The sequence below is a fragment of the Taudactylus pleione genome, unplaced genomic scaffold (assembly GCF_031769625.1).
Source record: "Taudactylus pleione unplaced genomic scaffold, aTauple2 ptg000467l, whole genome shotgun sequence".
Lineage (NCBI taxonomy): Eukaryota > Metazoa > Chordata > Amphibia > Anura > Myobatrachidae > Taudactylus > Taudactylus pleione.
In genome coordinates this window covers 63,171-83,359 of record NW_028284869.1, presented here as the reverse complement: position 1 = coordinate 83,359, position 20,189 = coordinate 63,171, and the positions used below count along the sequence as shown (strand labels likewise).

At 34.8% G+C, this 20,189-nt stretch overlaps 7 non-coding genes across 7 annotated transcripts; all 7 read right to left on the bottom strand.

Moving 5' to 3' along the window:
• Nucleotides 1–580: 580 nt before the first annotated feature.
• On the bottom strand, nucleotides 581–652 carry TRNAG-UCC (transfer RNA glycine (anticodon UCC)). Its single transcript has one exon. It is a non-coding gene; the product is annotated as a tRNA-Gly (tRNA).
• A 1,650-nt stretch (nucleotides 653–2,302) lies between these two features.
• Nucleotides 2,303–2,374, bottom strand: TRNAG-UCC (transfer RNA glycine (anticodon UCC)). The gene has a single exon. It is a non-coding gene; the product is annotated as a tRNA-Gly (tRNA).
• Nucleotides 2,375–5,284: 2,910 nt separating this feature from the next.
• TRNAG-UCC (transfer RNA glycine (anticodon UCC)) lies at nucleotides 5,285–5,356 on the bottom strand. Its single transcript has one exon. It is a non-coding gene; the product is annotated as a tRNA-Gly (tRNA).
• A 1,229-nt stretch (nucleotides 5,357–6,585) lies between these two features.
• Nucleotides 6,586–6,657, bottom strand: TRNAG-UCC (transfer RNA glycine (anticodon UCC)). Its single transcript has one exon. It is a non-coding gene; the product is annotated as a tRNA-Gly (tRNA).
• A 3,448-nt stretch (nucleotides 6,658–10,105) lies between these two features.
• Nucleotides 10,106–10,177, bottom strand: TRNAG-UCC (transfer RNA glycine (anticodon UCC)). Its single transcript has one exon. It is a non-coding gene; the product is annotated as a tRNA-Gly (tRNA).
• A 2,730-nt stretch (nucleotides 10,178–12,907) lies between these two features.
• TRNAG-UCC (transfer RNA glycine (anticodon UCC)) lies at nucleotides 12,908–12,979 on the bottom strand. Its single transcript has one exon. It is a non-coding gene; the product is annotated as a tRNA-Gly (tRNA).
• A 5,532-nt stretch (nucleotides 12,980–18,511) lies between these two features.
• On the bottom strand, nucleotides 18,512–18,583 carry TRNAG-UCC (transfer RNA glycine (anticodon UCC)). The gene has a single exon. It is a non-coding gene; the product is annotated as a tRNA-Gly (tRNA).
• Nucleotides 18,584–20,189: the final 1,606 nt, after the last annotated feature.

Genomic DNA, 20,189 nt, shown 5'->3' with positions numbered 1-20,189 from the left:
CGGTTTTCAAAAGGGCATTTGTTAGTCAAATCTGTAAGCCACAACACCTGATTGTATGATTTCAATGCTCTACACTGTTAATCCATTAATTGACTGCAATGCACTTCTTTTGATGATGGAAAATATTAATACAATGCACAAATTAGGTTAAAAATGCAAATGAATGCATAAACATGATGTACACTGAAGTCCACTTTTTGGCACTTTTGGAAAAGAGAATTTGAATCAAATGTTAAAGCAGATAATAGGAAAATATATTTAATAGCCTAATTTACATAAGACTATTCAGAGTTGGATATTTTTAAGATGCCTTAAATCTAGTATTCTGTGAATGACAAAGCCAAGACTCTGTCCATACCCCATAAGTGCTACACATACCAAAAAACATTCTCTAAGGAGCTTATGATCTTAAAAAATGAAAAGAATACACAAGAAAAATCATGCGTTGGCAAGTGCTACACATACCAACAAAGCTTCCCGTTTTTTGAAAGGGCATTTCTAGGTCAGTGTATTCCTAATTCCTTCAAAACAAGAATAATTCTCTAAGGAGTTTATGATCTTAAAAATTGAATACAAACTATGCGTTGGCCGGGAATCGAACCCGGGTCAACTGCTTGGAAGGCAGCTATGCTCACCACTATACCACCAACGCTTCCTGGTTTTCAAAAGGGCATTTGTTAGTCAAATCTGTAAGCCACAACACCTGATTGTATGATTTCAATGCTCTACACTGTTAATCCATTAATTGACTGCAATGCACTTCTTTTGATGATGGAAAATATTAATACAATGCACAAATTAGGTTAAAAATGCAAATGAATAAATAAACATGATGTACACTGAAGTCCACTTTTTGGCACTTTTGGAAAAGAGAATTTGAATCACATGCTAAAGCAGATAATAGGAAAATATATTTAATAGCCTAATTTACATAAGACTATTCAGAGCTGGACATTTTTAAGATGCCATAAATCTAGTATTCTCTGAATGACAAAGCCATGACTCTGTCCATATCCCATAAGTGCTACACATACCAACAAAGCGTCCCATTTGTTGAAAGGGCATTTCTTGGTCAGTGTATTCCTGATTTCTTCAAAACAAGAAACATTCTCTAAGGAGCTTATGATCTTAAAAAATGAAAAGAATACACTGTTAATCCAGTAATTGACTGCAATGCACTTCTTTTGATGATGGAAAATATTAATACAATGCACAAAATAGGTTTAAAATGTAAATGAATAAATAAACATGATGTCCACTGAAGTCCACTTTTTGGCACTTTTGGAAAAGAGAATTTGAATCACATGCTAAAGCAGATAATAGGAAAATATATTTAATAGCCTAATTTACATAAGACTATTCAGAGCTGGATATTTTTAAGATGTCATAAATCTAGTATTCTCTGAATGACAAAGCCATGACTCTGTCCATATCCCATAAGAGCTACACATACCAACAAAGCTTCCCATTTGTTGAAAGGGCATTTCTTGGTCAGTGTATTCCTGATTTCTTCAAAACAAGAAACATTCTCTAAGGAGCTTATGATCTTAAAAAATGAAAAGAATACACTGTTAATCCAGTAATTGACTGCAATGCACTTCTTTTGATGATGGAAAATATTAATACAATGCACAAAATAGGTTTAAAATGTAAATGAATAAATAAACATGATGTCCACTGAAGTCCACTTTTTGGCACTTTTGGAAAAGAGAATTTGAATCACATGCTAAAGCAGATAATAGGAAAATATATTTAATAGCCTAATTTACATAAGACTATTCAGAGCTGGATATTTTTAAGATGCCTTAAATCTAGTATTCTCTGAATGACAAAGACATGACTCTGCCCATATCCCATAAGTGCTACACATACCAACAAATCTTCCCATTTGTTGAAAGGGCATTTCTTGGACAGTGTATTCCTGATTTCTTCAAAACAAGAAACATTCTCAATGGAGCTTATGATCTTAAAAAATGAAAAGAATACACTGTTAATCCAGTAATTGACTGCAAATGCACTTCTGTGTATACACATACCAAGAAAGCTTCCCATTTGTTGAAAGGGCATTTCTTGGTCAGTGTATTCCTGATTTCTTCAAAACAAGAAACATTCTCTAAGGAGCTTATGATCTTAAAAAATGAAAAGAATACACAAGAAAAATCATGCGTTGGCCAGTGCTACACATACCAACAAAGCTTCCCGTTTTTTGAAAGGGCATTTCTTGGTCAGTGTATTCCTAATTCCTTCAAAACAAGAATAATTCTCTAAGGAGTTTATGATCTTAAAAATTGAATACAAACTATGCGTTGGCCGGGAATCGAACCCGGGTCAACTGCTTGGAAGGCAGCTATGCTCACCACTATACCACCAACGCTTCCTGGTTTTCAAAAGGGCATTTTTAGTCAAATCTGTAAGCCACAACACCTGATTGTATGATTTCAATGCTCTACACTGTTAATCCATTAATTGACTGCAATGCACTTCTTTTGATGATGGAAAATATTAATACAATGCACAAATTAGGTTAAAAATGCAAATGAATAAATAAACATGATGTACACTGAAGTCCACTTTTTGGCACTTTTGGAAAAGAGAATTTGAATCAAATGTTAAAGCAGATAATAGGAAAATATATTTAATAGCCTAATTTACATAAGACTATTCAGAGTTGGATATTTTTCAGATGCCTTAAATCTAGTATTCTGTGAATGACAAAGCCAAGACTCTGTCCATACCCCATAAGTGCTACACATACCGAGAAAGCTTCCCATTTGTTGAAAGGGCATTTCTTGGTCAGTGTATTCCTGATTTCATCAAAACAAGAAACATTCTCTAAGGAGCTTATGATCTTAAAAAATGAAAAGAATACACAAGAAAAATCGTGCGTTGGCCAGTGCTACACATACCAACAAAGCTTCCCGTTTTTTGAAAGGGCATTTCTTGGTCAGTGTATTCCTAATTCCTTCAAAACAAAAAAAATTCTCAAAGGAGCTTATGCTCACCACTATACCACCAACGCTTCCCGGTTTTCAAAAGGGCATTTGTTAGTCAAATCTGTAAGCCACAACACCTGATTGTATGATTTCAATGCTCTACACTGTTAATCCATTAATTGACTGCAATGCACTTCTTTTGATGATGGAAAATATTAATACAATGCACAAATTAGGTTAAAAATGCAAATGAATGCATAAACATGATGTACACTGAAGTCCACTTTTTGGCACTTTTGGAAAAGAGAATTTGAATCAAATGTTAAAGCAGATAATAGGAAAATATATTTAATAGCCTAATTTACATAAGACTATTCAGAGTTGGATATTTTTAAGATGCCTTAAATCTAGTATTCTGTGAATGACAAAGCCAAGACTCTGTCCATACCCCATAAGTGCTACACATACCAAAAAACATTCTCTAAGGAGCTTATGATCTTAAAAAATGAAAAGAATACACAAGAAAAATCATGCGTTGGCAAGTGCTACACATACCAACAAAGCTTCCCGTTTTTTGAAAGGGCATTTCTAGGTCAGTGTATTCCTAATTCCTTCAAAACAAGAATAATTCTCTAAGGAGTTTATGATCTTAAAAATTGAATACAAACTATGCGTTGGCCGGGAATCGAACCCGCCAACGCTTCCTGGTTTTCAAAAGGGCATTTGTTAGTCAAATCTGTAAGCCACAACACCTGATTGTATGATTTCAATGCTCTACACTGTTAATCCATTAATTGACTGCAATGCACTTCTTTTGATGATGGAAAATATTAATACAATGCACAAATTAGGTTAAAAATGCAAATGAATAAATAAACATGATGTACACTGAAGTCCACTTTTTGGCACTTTTGGAAAAGAGAATTTGAATCACATGCTAAAGCAGATAATAGGAAAATATATTTAATAGCCTAATTTACATAAGACTATTCAGAGCTGGACATTTTTAAGATGCCATAAATCTAGTATTCTCTGAATGACAAAGCCATGACTCTGTCCATATCCCATAAGTGCTACACATACCAACAAAGCGTCCCATTTGTTGAAAGGGCATTTCTTGGTCAGTGTATTCCTGATTTCTTCAAAACAAGAAACATTCTCTAAGGAGCTTATGATCTTAAAAAATGAAAAGAATACACTGTTAATCCAGTAATTGACTGCAATGCACTTCTTTTGATGATGGAAAATATTAATACAATGCACAAAATAGGTTTAAAATGTAAATGAATAAATAAACATGATGTCCACTGAAGTCCACTTTTTGGCACTTTTGGAAAAGAGAATTTGAATCACATGCTAAAGCAGATAATAGGAAAATATATTTAATAGCCTAATTTACATAAGACTATTCAGAGCTGGATATTTTTAAGATGTCATAAATCTAGTATTCTCTGAATGACAAAGCCATGACTCTGTCCATATCCCATAAGAGCTACACATACCAACAAAGCTTCCCATTTGTTGAAAGGGCATTTCTTGGTCAGTGTATTCCTGATTTCTTCAAAACAAGAAACATTCTCTAAGGAGCTTATGATCTTAAAAAATGAAAAGAATACACTGTTAATCCAGTAATTGACTGCAATGCACTTCTTTTGATGATGGAAAATATTAATACAATGCACAAAATAGGTTTAAAATGTAAATGAATAAATAAACATGATGTCCACTGAAGTCCACTTTTTGGCACTTTTGGAAAAGAGAATTTGAATCACATGCTAAAGCAGATAATAGGAAAATATATTTAATAGCCTAATTTACATAAGACTATTCAGAGCTGGATATTTTTAAGATGCCTTAAATCTAGTATTCTCTGAATGACAAAGACATGACTCTGCCCATATCCCATAAGTGCTACACATACCAACAAATCTTCCCATTTGTTGAAAGGGCATTTCTTGGACAGTGTATTCCTGATTTCTTCAAAACAAGAAACATTCTCAATGGAGCTTATGATCTTAAAAAATGAAAAGAATACACTGTTAATCCAGTAATTGACTGCAAATGCACTTCTGTGTATACACATACCAAGAAAGCTTCCCATTTGTTGAAAGGGCATTTCTTGGTCAGTGTATTCCTGATTTCTTCAAAACAAGAAACATTCTCTAAGGAGCTTATGATCTTAAAAAATGAAAAGAATACACAAGAAAAATCATGCGTTGGCCAGTGCTACACATACCAACAAAGCTTCCCATTTTTTGAAAGGGCATTTCTTGGTCAGTGTATTCCTAATTCCTTCAAAACAAGAATAATTCTCTAAGGAGTTTATGATCTTAAAAATTGAATACAAACTATGCGTTGGCCGGGAATCGAACCCGGGTCAACTGCTTGGAAGGCAGCCATGCTCACCACTATACCACCAACGCTTCCTGGTTTTCAAAAGGGCATTTTTAGTCAAATCTGTAAGCCACAACACCTGATTGTATGATTTCAATGCTCTACACTGTTAATCCATTAATTGACTGCAATGCACTTCTTTTGATGATGGAAAATATTAATACAATGCACAAATTAGGTTAAAAATGCAAATGAATAAATAAACATGATGTACACTGAAGTCCACTTTTTGGCACTTTTGGAAAAGAGAATTTGAATCAAATGTTAAAGCAGATAATAGGAAAATATATTTAATAGCCTAATTTACATAAGACTATTCAGAGTTGGATATTTTTCAGATGCCTTAAATCTAGTATTCTGTGAATGACAAAGCCAAGACTCTGTCCATACCCCATAAGTGCTACACATACCGAGAAAGCTTCCCATTTGTTGAAAGGGCATTTCTTGGTCAGTGTATTCCTGATTTCATCAAAACAAGAAACATTCTCTAAGGAGCTTATGATCTTAAAAAATGAAAAGAATACACAAGAAAAATCGTGCGTTGGCCAGTGCTACACATACCAACAAAGCTTCCCGTTTTTTGAAAGGGCATTTCTTGGTCAGTGTATTCCTAATTCCTTCAAAACAAAAAAAATTCTCAAAGGAGCTTATGCTCACCACTATACCACCAACGCTTCCCGGTTTTCAAAAGGGCATTTGTTAGTCAAATCTGTAAGCCACAACACCTGATTGTATGATTTCAATGCTCTACACTGTTAATCCATTAATTGACTGCAATGCACTTCTTTTGATGATGGAAAATATTAATACAATGCACAAATTAGGTTAAAAATGCAAATGAATGCATAAACATGATGTACACTGAAGTCCACTTTTTGGCACTTTTGGAAAAGAGAATTTGAATCAAATGTTAAAGCAGATAATAGGAAAATATATTTAATAGCCTAATTTACATAAGACTATTCAGAGTTGGATATTTTTAAGATGCCTTAAATCTAGTATTCTGTGAATGACAAAGCCAAGACTCTGTCCATACCCCATAAGTGCTACACATACCAAAAAACATTCTCTAAGGAGCTTATGATCTTAAAAAATGAAAAGAATACACAAGAAAAATCATGCGTTGGCAAGTGCTACACATACCAACAAAGCTTCCCGTTTTTTGAAAGGGCATTTCTAGGTCAGTGTATTCCTAATTCCTTCAAAACAAGAATAATTCTCTAAGGAGTTTATGATCTTAAAAATTGAATACAAACTATGCGTTGGCCGGGAATCGAACCCGGGTCAACTGCTTGGAAGGCAGCTATGCTCACCACTATACCACCAACGCTTCCTGGTTTTCAAAAGGGCATTTGTTAGTCAAATCTGTAAGCCACAACACCTGATTGTATGATTTCAATGCTCTACACTGTTAATCCATTAATTGACTGCAATGCACTTCTTTTGATGATGGAAAATATTAATACAATGCACAAATTAGGTTAAAAATGCAAATGAATAAATAAACATGATGTACACTGAAGTCCACTTTTTGGCACTTTTGGAAAAGAGAATTTGAATCACATGCTAAAGCAGATAATAGGAAAATATATTTAATAGCCTAATTTACATAAGACTATTCAGAGCTGGACATTTTTAAGATGCCATAAATCTAGTATTCTCTGAATGACAAAGCCATGACTCTGTCCATATCCCATAAGTGCTACACATACCAACAAAGCGTCCCATTTGTTGAAAGGGCATTTCTTGGTCAGTGTATTCCTGATTTCTTCAAAACAAGAAACATTCTCTAAGGAGCTTATGATATTAAAAAATGAAAAGAATACACAAGAAAAATCATGCGTTGGCCAGTGCTACACATACCAACAAAGCTTCCCGTTTTTAGAAAGGGCATTTCTTGGTCAGTGTATTCCGAATTCCTTCAAAACAAGAATAATTCTCTAAGGAGTTTATGATCTTAAAAATTGAACACAAACTATGCGTTGGCCGGGAATCGAACCCGGGTCATGCTTGGAAGGCAGCTATGCTCACCACTATACCACCAATGCTTCCCGGTTTTCAAAAGGGCATTTGTTAGTCAAATCTGTAAGCCACAACGCCTGATTGTATGATTTCAATGCTCTACACTGTTAATCCATTAATTGACTGCAATGCACTTCTTTTGATGATGATAAATATTAATACAATGCACAAATTAGGTTAAAAATGCAAATGAATAAATAAACATGATGTACACTGAAGTCCACTTTTTGGCACTTTTGGAAAAGAGAATTTGAATCACATGCTAAAGCAGATAATAGGAAAATATATTTTATAGCCTAATTTACATAAGACTATTCAGAGTTGTATATTTTTCAGATGCCTTAAATCTAGTATTCTGTGAATGACAAAGCCAAGACTCTGTCCATACCCCATAAGTGCTACACATACCGAGAAAGCTTCCCATTTGTTGAAAGGGCATTTCTTGGTCAGTGTATTCCTGATTTCATCAAAACAAGAAACATTCTCTAAGGAGCTTATGATCTTAAAAAATGAAAAGAATACACAAGAAAAATCGTGCGTTGGCCAGTGCTACACATACCAACAAAGCTTCCCATTTTTTGAAAGGGCATTTCTTGGTCAGTGTATTCCTAATTCCTTCAAAACAAAAAAAATTCTCAAAGGAGCTTATGCTCACCACTATACCACCAACGCTTCCCGGTTTTCAAAAGGGCATTTGTTAGTCAAATCTGTAAGCCACAACACCTGATTGTATGATTTCAATGCTCTACACTGTTAATCCATTAATTGACTGCAATGCACATCTTTTGATGATGGAAAATATTAATACAATGCACAAATTAGGTTAAAAATGCAAATGAATACATAAACATGATGTACACTGAAGTCCACTTTTTGGCACTTTTGGAAAAGAGAATTTGAATCAAATGTTAAAGCAGATAATAGGAAAATATATTTAATAGCCTAATTTACATAAGACTATTCAGAGTTGGATATTTTTAAGATGCCTTAAATCTAGTATTCTGTGAATGACAAAGCCAAGACTCTGTCCATACCCCATAAGTGCTACACATACCAAGAAAGCTTCCCATTTGTTGAAAGGGCATTTCTTGGTCAGTGTATTCCTGATTTCTTCAAAACAAGAAACATTCTCTAAGGAGCTTATGATCTTAAAAAATGAAAAGAATACACAAGAAAAATCATGCGTTGGCCAGTGCTACACATACCAACAAAGCTTCCCGTTTTTAGAAAGGGCATTTCTTGGTCAGTGTATTCCGAATTCCTTCAAAACAAGAATAATTCTCTAAGGAGTTTATGATCTTAAAAATTGAACACAAACTATGCGTTGGCCGGGAATCGAACTCGGGTCATGCTTGGAAGGCAGCTATGCTCACCACTATACCACCAATGCTTCCCGGTTTTCAAAAGGGCATTTGTTAGTCAAATCTGTAAGCCACAATGCCTGATTGTATGATTTCAATGCTCTACACTGTTAATCCATTAATTGACTGCAATGCACTTCTTTTGATGATGATAAATATTAATACAATGCACAAATTAGGTTAAAAATGCAAATGAATAAATAAACATGATGTACACTGAAGTCCACTTTTTGGCACTTTTGGAAAAGAGAATTTGAATCACATGCTAAAGCAGATAATAGGAAAATATATTTTATAGCCTAATTTACATAAGACTATTCAGAGCTGGATATTTTTAAGATGTCATAAATCTAGTAGTCTCTGAATGACAAAGCCATGACTCTGTCCATATCCCATAAGTGCTACACATACCAAGAAAGCTTCCCATTTGTTGAAAGGGCATTTCTTGGTCAGTGTATTCCTGATTTCTTCAAAACAAGAAACATTCTCTAAGGAGCTTATGATCTTAAAAAATGAAAAGAATACACAAGAAAAATCATGCGTTGGCCAGTGCTACACATACCAACAAAGCTTCCCGTTTTTAGAAAGGGCATTTCTTGGTCAGTGTATTCCGAATTCCTTCAAAACAAGAATAATTCTCTAAGGAGTTTATGATCTTAAAAATTGAACACAAACTATGCGTTGGCCGGGAATCGAACCCGGGTCATGCTTGGAAGGCAGCTATGCTCACCACTATACCACCAATGCTTCCCGGTTTTCAAAAGGGCATTTGTTAGTCAAATCTGTAAGCCACAACGCCTGATTGTATGATTTCAATGCTCTACACTGTTAATCCATTAATTGACTGCAATGCACTTCTTTTGATGATGATAAATATTAATACAATGCACAAATTAGGTTAAAAATGCAAATGAATAAATAAACATGATGTACACTGAAGTCCACTTTTTGGCACTTTTGGAAAAGAGAATTTGAATCACATGCTAAAGCAGATAATAGGAAAATATATTTTATAGCCTAATTTACATAAGACTATTCAGAGCTGGATATTTTTAAGATGTCATAAATCTAGTAGTCTCTGAATGACAAAGCCATGACTCTGTCCATATCCCATAAGTGCTACACATACCAAGAAAGCTTCCCATTTGTTGAAAGGGCATTTCTTGGTCAGTGTATTCCTGATTTCTTCAAAACAAGAAACATTCTCTAAGGAGCTTATGATCTTAAAAAATGAAAAGAATACACAAGAAAAATCATGCGTTGGCCAGTGCTACACATACCAACAAAGCTTCCCGTTTTTTGAAAGGGCATTTCTTGGTCAGTGTATTCCTAATTCCTTCAAAACAAGAATAATTCTCTAAGGAGTTTATGATCTTAAAAATTGAATACAAACTATGTGTTGGCCGGGAATCGAACCCGGGTCAACTGCTTGGAAGGCAGCTATGCTCACCACTATACCACCAACGCTTCCCGGTATTCAAAAGGGCATTTGTTAGTCAAATCTGTAAGCCACAACACCTGATTGTATGATTTCAATGCTCTACACTGTTAATCCATTAATTGACTGCAATGCACTTCTTTTGATGATGGAAAATATTAATACAATGCACAAATTAGGTTCAAAATGCAAATGAATAAATAAACATGATGTACACTGAAGTCCACTTTTTGGCACTTTTGGAAAAGAGAATTTGAATCAAATGTTAAAGCAGATAATAGGAAAATATATTTAATAGCCTAATTTACATAAGACTATTCAGAGTTGGATATTTTTCAGATGCCTTAAATCTAGTATTCTGTGAATGACAAAGCCAAGACTCTGTCCATACCCCATAAGTGCTACACATACCGAGAAAGCTTCCCATTTGTTGAAAGGGCATTTCTTGGTCAGTGTATTCCTGATTTCATCAAAACAAGAAACATTCTCTAAGGAGCTTATGATCTTAAAAAATGAAAAGAATACACAAGAAAAATCGTGCGTTGGCCAGTGCTACACATACCAACAAAGCTTCCCATTTTTTGAAAGGGCATTTCTTGGTCAGTGTATTCCTAATTCCTTCAAAACAAAAAAAATTCTCAAAGGAGCTTATGCTCACCACTATACCACCAACGCTTCCCGGTTTTCAAAAGGGCATTTGTTAGTCAAATCTGTAAGCCACAACACCTGATTGTATGATTTCAATGCTCTACACTGTTAATCCATTAATTGACTGCAATGCACATCTTTTGATGATGGAAAATATTAATACAATGCACAAATTAGGTTAAAAATGCAAATTAATACATAAACATGATGTACACTGAAGTCCACTTTTTGGCACTTTTGGAAAAGAGAATTTGAATCAAATGTTAAAGCAGATAATAGGAAAATATATTTAATAGCCTAATTTACATAAGACTATTCAGAGTTGGATATTTTTAAGATGCCTTAAATCTAGTATTCTGTGAATGACAAAGCCAAGACTCTGTCCATACCCCATAAGTGCTACACATACCAAGAAAGCTTCCCATTTGTTGAAAGGGCATTTCTTGGTCAGTGTATTCCTGATTTCTTCAAAACAAGAAACATTCTCTAAGGAGCTTATGATCTTAAAAAATGAAAAGAATACACAAGAAAAATCATGCGTTGGCCAGTGCTACACATACCAACAAAGCTTCCCGTTTTTAGAAAGGGCATTTCTTGGTCAGTGTATTCCGAATTCCTTCAAAACAAGAATAATTCTCTAAGGAGTTTATGATCTTAAAAATTGAACACAAACTATGCGTTGGCCGGGAATCGAACCCGGGTCATGCTTGGAAGGCAGCTATGCTCACCACTATACCACCAATGCTTCCCGGTTTTCAAAAGGGCATTTGTTAGTCAAATCTGTAAGCCACAATGCCTGATTGTATGATTTCAATGCTCTACACTGTTAATCCATTAATTGACTGCAATGCACTTCTTTTGATGATGATAAATATTAATACAATGCACAAATTAGGTTAAAAATGCAAATGAATAAATAAACATGATGTACACTGAAGTCCACTTTTTGGCACTTTTGGAAAAGAGAATTTGAATCACATGCTAAAGCAGATAATAGGAAAATATATTTTATAGCCTAATTTACATAAGACTATTCAGAGCTGGATATTTTTAAGATGTCATAAATCTAGTAGTCTCTGAATGACAAAGCCATGACTCTGTCCATATCCCATAAGTGCTACACATACCAAGAAAGCTTCCCATTTGTTGAAAGGGCATTTCTTGGTCAGTGTATTCCTGATTTCTTCAAAACAAGAAACATTCTCTAAGGAGCTTATGATCTTAAAAAATGAAAAGAATACACAAGAAAAATCATGCGTTGGCCAGTGCTACACATACCAACAAAGCTTCCCGTTTTTAGAAAGGGCATTTCTTGGTCAGTGTATTCCGAATTCCTTCAAAACAAGAATAATTCTCTAAGGAGTTTATGATCTTAAAAATTGAACACAAACTATGCGTTGGCCGGGAATCGAACCCGGGTCATGCTTGGAAGGCAGCTATGCTCACCACTATACCACCAATGCTTCCCGGTTTTCAAAAGGGCATTTGTTAGTCAAATCTGTAAGCCACAACGCCTGATTGTATGATTTCAATGCTCTACACTGTTAATCCATTAATTGACTGCAATGCACTTCTTTTGATGATGATAAATATTAATACAATGCACAAATTAGGTTAAAAATGCAAATGAATAAATAAACATGATGTACACTGAAGTCCACTTTTTGGCACTTTTGGAAAAGAGAATTTGAATCACATGCTAAAGCAGATAATAGGAAAATATATTTTATAGCCTAATTTACATAAGACTATTCAGAGCTGGATATTTTTAAGATGTCATAAATCTAGTAGTCTCTGAATGACAAAGCCATGACTCTGTCCATATCCCATAAGTGCTACACATACCAAGAAAGCTTCCCATTTGTTGAAAGGGCATTTCTTGGTCAGTGTATTCCTGATTTCTTCAAAACAAGAAACATTCTCTAAGGAGCTTATGATCTTAAAAAATGAAAAGAATACACAAGAAAAATCATGCGTTGGCCAGTGCTACACATACCAACAAAGCTTCCCGTTTTTTGAAAGGGCATTTCTTGGTCAGTGTATTCCTAATTCCTTCAAAACAAGAATAATTCTCTAAGGAGTTTATGATCTTAAAAATTGAATACAAACTATGTGTTGGCCGGGAATCGAACCCGGGTCAACTGCTTGGAAGGCAGCTATGCTCACCACTATACCACCAACGCTTCCCGGTATTCAAAAGGGCATTTGTTAGTCAAATCTGTAAGCCACAACACCTGATTGTATGATTTCAATGCTCTACACTGTTAATCCATTAATTGACTGCAATGCACTTCTTTTGATGATGGAAAATATTAATACAATGCACAAATTAGGTTCAAAATGCAAATGAATAAATAAACATGATGTACACTGAAGTCCACTTTTTGGCACTTTTGGAAAAGAGAATTTGAATCAAATGTTAAAGCAGATAATAGGAAAATATATTTAATAGCCTAATTTACATAAGACTATTCAGAGTTGGATATTTTTCAGATGCCTTAAATCTAGTATTCTGTGAATGACAAAGCCAAGACTCTGTCCATACCCCATAAGTGCTACACATACCGAGAAAGCTTCCCATTTGTTGAAAGGGCATTTCTTGGTCAGTGTATTCCTGATTTCATCAAAACAAGAAACATTCTCTAAGGAGCTTATGATCTTAAAAAATGAAAAGAATACACAAGAAAAATCGTGCGTTGGCCAGTGCTACACATACCAACAAAGCTTCCCATTTTTTGAAAGGGCATTTCTTGGTCAGTGTATTCCTAATTCCTTCAAAACAAAAAAAATTCTCAAAGGAGCTTATGCTCACCACTATACCACCAACGCTTCCCGGTTTTCAAAAGGGCATTTGTTAGTCAAATCTGTAAGCCACAACACCTGATTGTATGATTTCAATGCTCTACACTGTTAATCCATTAATTGACTGCAATGCACATCTTTTGATGATGGAAAATATTAATACAATGCACAAATTAGGTTAAAAATGCAAATGAATACATAAACATGATGTACACTGAAGTCCACTTTTTGGCACTTTTGGAAAAGAGAATTTGAATCAAATGTTAAAGCAGATAATAGGAAAATATATCTAATAGCCTAATTTACATAAGACTATTCAGAGTTGGATATTTTTAAGATGCCTTAAATCTAGTATTCTGTGAATGACAAAGCCAAGACTCTGTCCATACCCCATAAGTGCTACACATACCAAGAAAGCTTCCCATTTGTTGAAAGGGCATTTCTTGGTCAGTGTATTCCTGATTTCTTCAAAACAAGAAACATTCTCTAAGGAGCTTATGATCTTAAAAAATGAAAAGAATACACAAGAAAAATCATGCGTTGGCCAGTGCTACACATACCAACAAAGCTTCCCGTTTTTAGAAAGGGCATTTCTTGGTCAGTGTATTCCGAATTCCTTCAAAACAAGAATAATTCTCTAAGGAGTTTATGATCTTAAAAATTGAACACAAACTATGCGTTGGCCGGGAATCGAACCCGGGTCATGCTTGGAAGGCAGCTATGCTCACCACTATACCACCAATGCTTCCCGGTTTTCAAAAGGGCATTTGTTAGTCAAATCTGTAAGCCACAATGCCTGATTGTATGATTTCAATGCTCTACACTGTTAATCCATTAATTGACTGCAATGCACTTCTTTTGATGATGATAAATATTAATACAATGCACAAATTAGGTTAAAAATGCAAATGAATAAATAAACATGATGTACACTGAAGTCCACTTTTTGGCACTTTTGGAAAAGAGAATTTGAATCACATGCTAAAGCAGATAATAGGAAAATATATTTTATAGCCTAATTTACATAAGACTATTCAGAGCTGGATATTTTTAAGATGTCATAAATCTAGTAGTCTCTGAATGACAAAGCCATGACTCTGTCCATATCCCATAAGTGCTACACATACCAAGAAAGCTTCCCATTTGTTGAAAGGGCATTTCTTGGTCAGTGTATTCCTGATTTCTTCAAAACAAGAAACATTCTCTAAGGAGCTTATGATCTTAAAAAATGAAAAGAATACACAAGAAAAATCATGCGTTGGCCAGTGCTACACATACCAACAAAGCTTCCCGTTTTTAGAAAGGGCATTTCTTGGTCAGTGTATTCCGAATTCCTTCAAAACAAGAATAATTCTCTAAGGAGTTTATGATCTTAAAAATTGAACACAAACTATGCGTTGGCCGGGAATCGAACCCGGGTCATGCTTGGAAGGCAGCTATGCTCACCACTATACCACCAATGCTTCCCGGTTTTCAAAAGGGCATTTGTTAGTCAAATCTGTAAGCCACAACGCCTGATTGTATGATTTCAATGCTCTACACTGTTAATCCATTAATTGACTGCAATGCACTTCTTTTGATGATGATAAATATTAATACAATGCACAAATTAGGTTAAAAATGCAAATGAATAAATAAACATGATGTACACTGAAGTCCACTTTTTGGCACTTTTGGAAAAGAGAATTTGAATCACATGCTAAAGCAGATAATAGGAAAATATATTTTATAGCCTAATTTACATAAGACTATTCAGAGCTGGATATTTTTAAGATGTCATAAATCTAGTAGTCTCTGAATGACAAAGCCATGACTCTGTCCATATCCCATAAGTGCTACACATACCAAGAAAGCTTCCCATTTGTTGAAAGGGCATTTCTTGGTCAGTGTATTCCTGATTTCTTCAAAACAAGAAACATTCTCTAAGGAGCTTATGATCTTAAAAAATGAAAAGAATCCACAAGAAAAATCATGCGTTGGCCAGTGCTACACATACCAACAAAGCTTCCCGTTTTTTGAAAGGGCATTTCTAGGTCAGTGTATTCCTAATTCCTTCAAAACAAGAATAATTCTCTAAGGAGTTTATGATCTTAAAAATTGAACACAAACTATGCGTTGGCCGGGAATCGAACCCGGGTCAACTGCTTGGAAGGCATCTATGCTCACCACTATACCACCAACGCTTCCCGGTATTCAAAAGGGCATTTGTTAGTCAAATCTGTAAGCCACAACACCTGATTGTATGATTTCAATGCTCTACACTGTTAATCCATTAATTGACTGCAATGCACTTCTTTTGATGATGGAAAATATTAATACAATGCACAAATTAGGTTCAAAATGCAAATGAATAAATAAACATGATGTACACTGAAGTCCACTTTTTGGCACTTTTGGAAAAGAGAATTTGAATCAAATGTTAAAGCAGATAATAGGAAAATATATTTAATAGCCTAATTTACATAAGACTATTCAGAGTTGGATATTTTTCAGATGCCTTAAATCTAGTATTCTGTGAATGACAAAGCCAAGACTCTGTCCATACCCCATAAGTGCTACACATACCGAGAAAGCTTCCCATTTGTTGAAAGGGCATTTCTTGGTCAGTGTATTCCTGATTTCATCAAAACAAGAAACATTCTCTAAGGAGCTTATGATCTTAAAAAATGAAAAGAATACACAAGAAAAATCGTGCGTTGGCCAGTGCTACACATACCAACAAAGCTTCCCATTTTTTGAAAGGGCATTTCTTGGTCAGTGTATTCCTAATTCCTTCAAAACAAAAGAAATTCTCAAAGGAGCTTATGCTCACCACTATACCACCAACGCTTCCCGGTTTTCAAAAGGGCATTTGTTAGTCAAATCTGTAAGCCACAACACCTGATTGTATGATTTCAATGCTCTACACTGTTAATCCATTAATTGACTGCAATGCACATCTTTTGATGATGGAAAATATTAATACAATGCACAAATTAGGTTAAAAATGCAAATGAATACATAAACATGATGTACACTGAAGTCCACTTTTTGGCACTTTTGGAAAAGAGAATTTGAATCAAATGTTAAAGCAGATAATAGGAAAATATATTTAATAGCCTAATTTACATAAGACTATTCAGAGTTGGATATTTTTAAGATGCCTTAAATCTAGTATTCTGTGAATGACAAAGCCAAGACTCTGTCCATACCCCATAAGTGCTACACATACCAAGAAAGCTTCCCATTTGTTGAAAGGGCATTTCTTGGTCAGTGTATTCCTGATTTCTTCAAAACAAGAAACATTCTCTAAGGAGCTTATGATCTTAAAAAATGAAAAGAATACACAAGAAAAATCATGCGTTGGCCAGTGCTACACATACCAACAAAGCTTCCCGTTTTTAGAAAGGGCATTTCTTGGTCAGTGTATTCCGAATTCCTTCAAAACAAGAATAATTCTCTAAGGAGTTTATGATCTTAAAAATTGAACACAAACTATGCGTTGGCCGGGAATCGAACCCGGGTCATGCTTGGAAGGCAGCTATGCTCACCACTATACCACCAATGCTTCCCGGTTTTCAAAAGGGCATTTGTTAGTCAAATCTGTAAGCCACAATGCCTGATTGTATGATTTCAATGCTCTACACTGTTAATCCATTAATTGACTGCAATGCACTTCTTTTGATGATGATAAATATTAATACAATGCACAAATTAGGTTAAAAATGCAAATGAATAAATAAACATGATGTACACTGAAGTCCACTTTTTGGCACTTTTGGAAAAGAGAATTTGAATCACATGCTAAAGCAGATAATAGGAAAATATATTTTATAGCCTAATTTACATAAGACTATTCAGAGCTGGATATTTTTAAGATGTCATAAATCTAGTAGTCTCTGAATGACAAAGCCATGACTCTGTCCATATCCCATAAGTGCTACACATACCAAGAAAGCTTCCCATTTGTTGAAAGGGCATTTCTTGGTCAGTGTATTCCTGATTTCTTCAAAACAAGAAACATTCTCTAAGGAGCTTATGATCTTAAAAAATGAAAAGAATACACAAGAAAAATCATGCGTTGGCCAGTGCTACACATACCAACAAAGCTTCCCGTTTTTAGAAAGGGCATTTCTTGGTCAGTGTATTCCGAATTCCTTCAAAACAAGAATAATTCTCTAAGGAGTTTATGATCTTAAAAATTGAACACAAACTATGCGTTGGCCGGGAATCGAACCCGGGTCATGCTTGGAAGGCAGCTATGCTCACCACTATACCACCAATGCTTCCCGGTTTTCAAAAGGGCATTTGTTAGTCAAATCTGTAAGCCACAACGCCTGATTGTATGATTTCAATGCTCTACACTGTTAATCCATTAATTGACTGCAATGCACTTCTTTTGATGATGATAAATATTAATACAATGCACAAATTAGGTTAAAAATGCAAATGAATAAATAAACATGATGTACACTGAAGTCCACTTTTTGGCACTTTTGGAAAAGAGAATTTGAATCACATGCTAAAGCAGATAATAGGAAAATATATTTTATAGCCTAATTTACATAAGACTATTCAGAGCTGGATATTTTTAAGATGTCATAAATCTAGTAGTCTCTGAATGACAAAGCCATGACTCTGTCCATATCCCATAAGTGCTACACATACCAAGAAAGCTTCCCATTTGTTGAAAGGGCATTTCTTGGTCAGTGTATTCCTGATTTCTTCAAAACAAGAAACATTCTCTAAGGAGCTTATGATCTTAAAAAATGAAAAGAATACACAAGAAAAATCATGCGTTGGCCAGTGCTACACATACCAACAAAGCTTCCCGTTTTTTGAAAGGGCATTTCTTGGTCAGTGTATTCCTAATTCCTTCAAAACAAGAATAATTCTCTAAGGAGTTTATGATCTTAAAAATTGAATACAAACTATGTGTTGGCCGGGAATCGAACCCGGGTCAACTGCTTGGAAGGCAGCTATGCTCACCACTATACCACCAACGCTTCCCGGTATTCAAAAGGGCATTTGTTAGTCAAATCTGTAAGCCACAACACCTGATTGTATGATTTCAATGCTCTACACTGTTAATCCATTAATTGACTGCAATGCACTTCTTTTGATGATGGAAAATATTAATACAATGCACAAATTAGGTTCAAAATGCAAATGAATAAATAAACATGATGTACACTGAAGTCCACTTTTTGGCACTTTTGGAAAAGAGAATTTGAATCAAATGTTAAAGCAGATAATAGGAAAATATATTTAATAGCCTAATTTACATAAGACTATTCAGAGTTGGATATTTTTCAGATGCCTTAAATCTAGTATTCTGTGAATGACAAAGCCAAGACTCTGTCCATACCCCATAAGTGCTACACATACCGAGAAAGCTTCCCATTTGTTGAAAGGGCATTTCTTGGTCAGTGTATTCCTGATTTCATCAAAACAAGAAACATTCTCTAAGGAGCTTATGATCTTAAAAAATGAAAAGAATACACAAGAAAAATCGTGCGTTGGCCAGTGCTACACATACCAACAAAGCTTCCCATTTTTTGAAAGGGCATTTCTTGGTCAGTGTATTCCTAATTCCTTCAAAACAAAAAAAATTCTCAAAGGAGCTTATGCTCACCACTATACCACCAACGCTTCCCGGTTTTCAAAAGGGCATTTGTTAGTCAAATCTGTAAGCCACAACACCTGATTGTATGATTTCAATGCTCTACACTGTTAATCCATTAATTGACTGCAATGCACATCTTTTGATGATGGAAAATATTAATACAATGCACAAATAAGGTTAAAAATGCAAATGAATACATAAACATGATGTACACTGAAGTCCACTTTTTGGCACTTTTGGAAAAGAGAATTTGAATCAAATGTTAAAGCAGATAATAGGAAAATATATTTAATAGCCTAATTTACATAAGACTATTCAGAGTTGGATATTTTTAAGATGCCTTAAATCTAGTATTCTGTGAATGACAAAGCCAAGACTCTGTCCATACCCCATAAGTGCTACACATACCAAGAAAGCTTCCCATTTGTTGAAAGGGCATTTCTTGGTCAGTGTATTCCTGATTTCTTCAAAACAAGAAACATTCTCTAAGGAGCTTATGATCTTAAAAAATGAAAAGAATACACAAGAAAAATCATGCGTTGGCCAGTGCTACACATACCAACAAAGCTTCCCGTTTTTAGAAAGGGCATTTCTTGGTCAGTGTATTCCGAATTCCTTCAAAACAAGAATAATTCTCTAAGGAGTTTATGATCTTAAAAATTGAACACAAACTATGCGTTGGCCGGGAATCGAACCCGGGTCATGCTTGGAAGGCAGCTATGCTCACAACTATACCACCAATGCTTCCCGGTTTTCAAAAGGGCATTTGTTAGTCAAATCTGTAAGCCACAATGCCTGATTGTATGATTTCAATGCTCTACACTGTTAATCCATTAATTGACTGCAATGCACTTCTTTTGATGATGATAAATATTAATACAATGCACAAATTAGGTTAAAAATGCAAATGAATAAATAAACATGATGTACACTGAAGTCCACTTTTTGGCACTTTTGGAAAAGAGAATTTGAATCACATGCTAAAG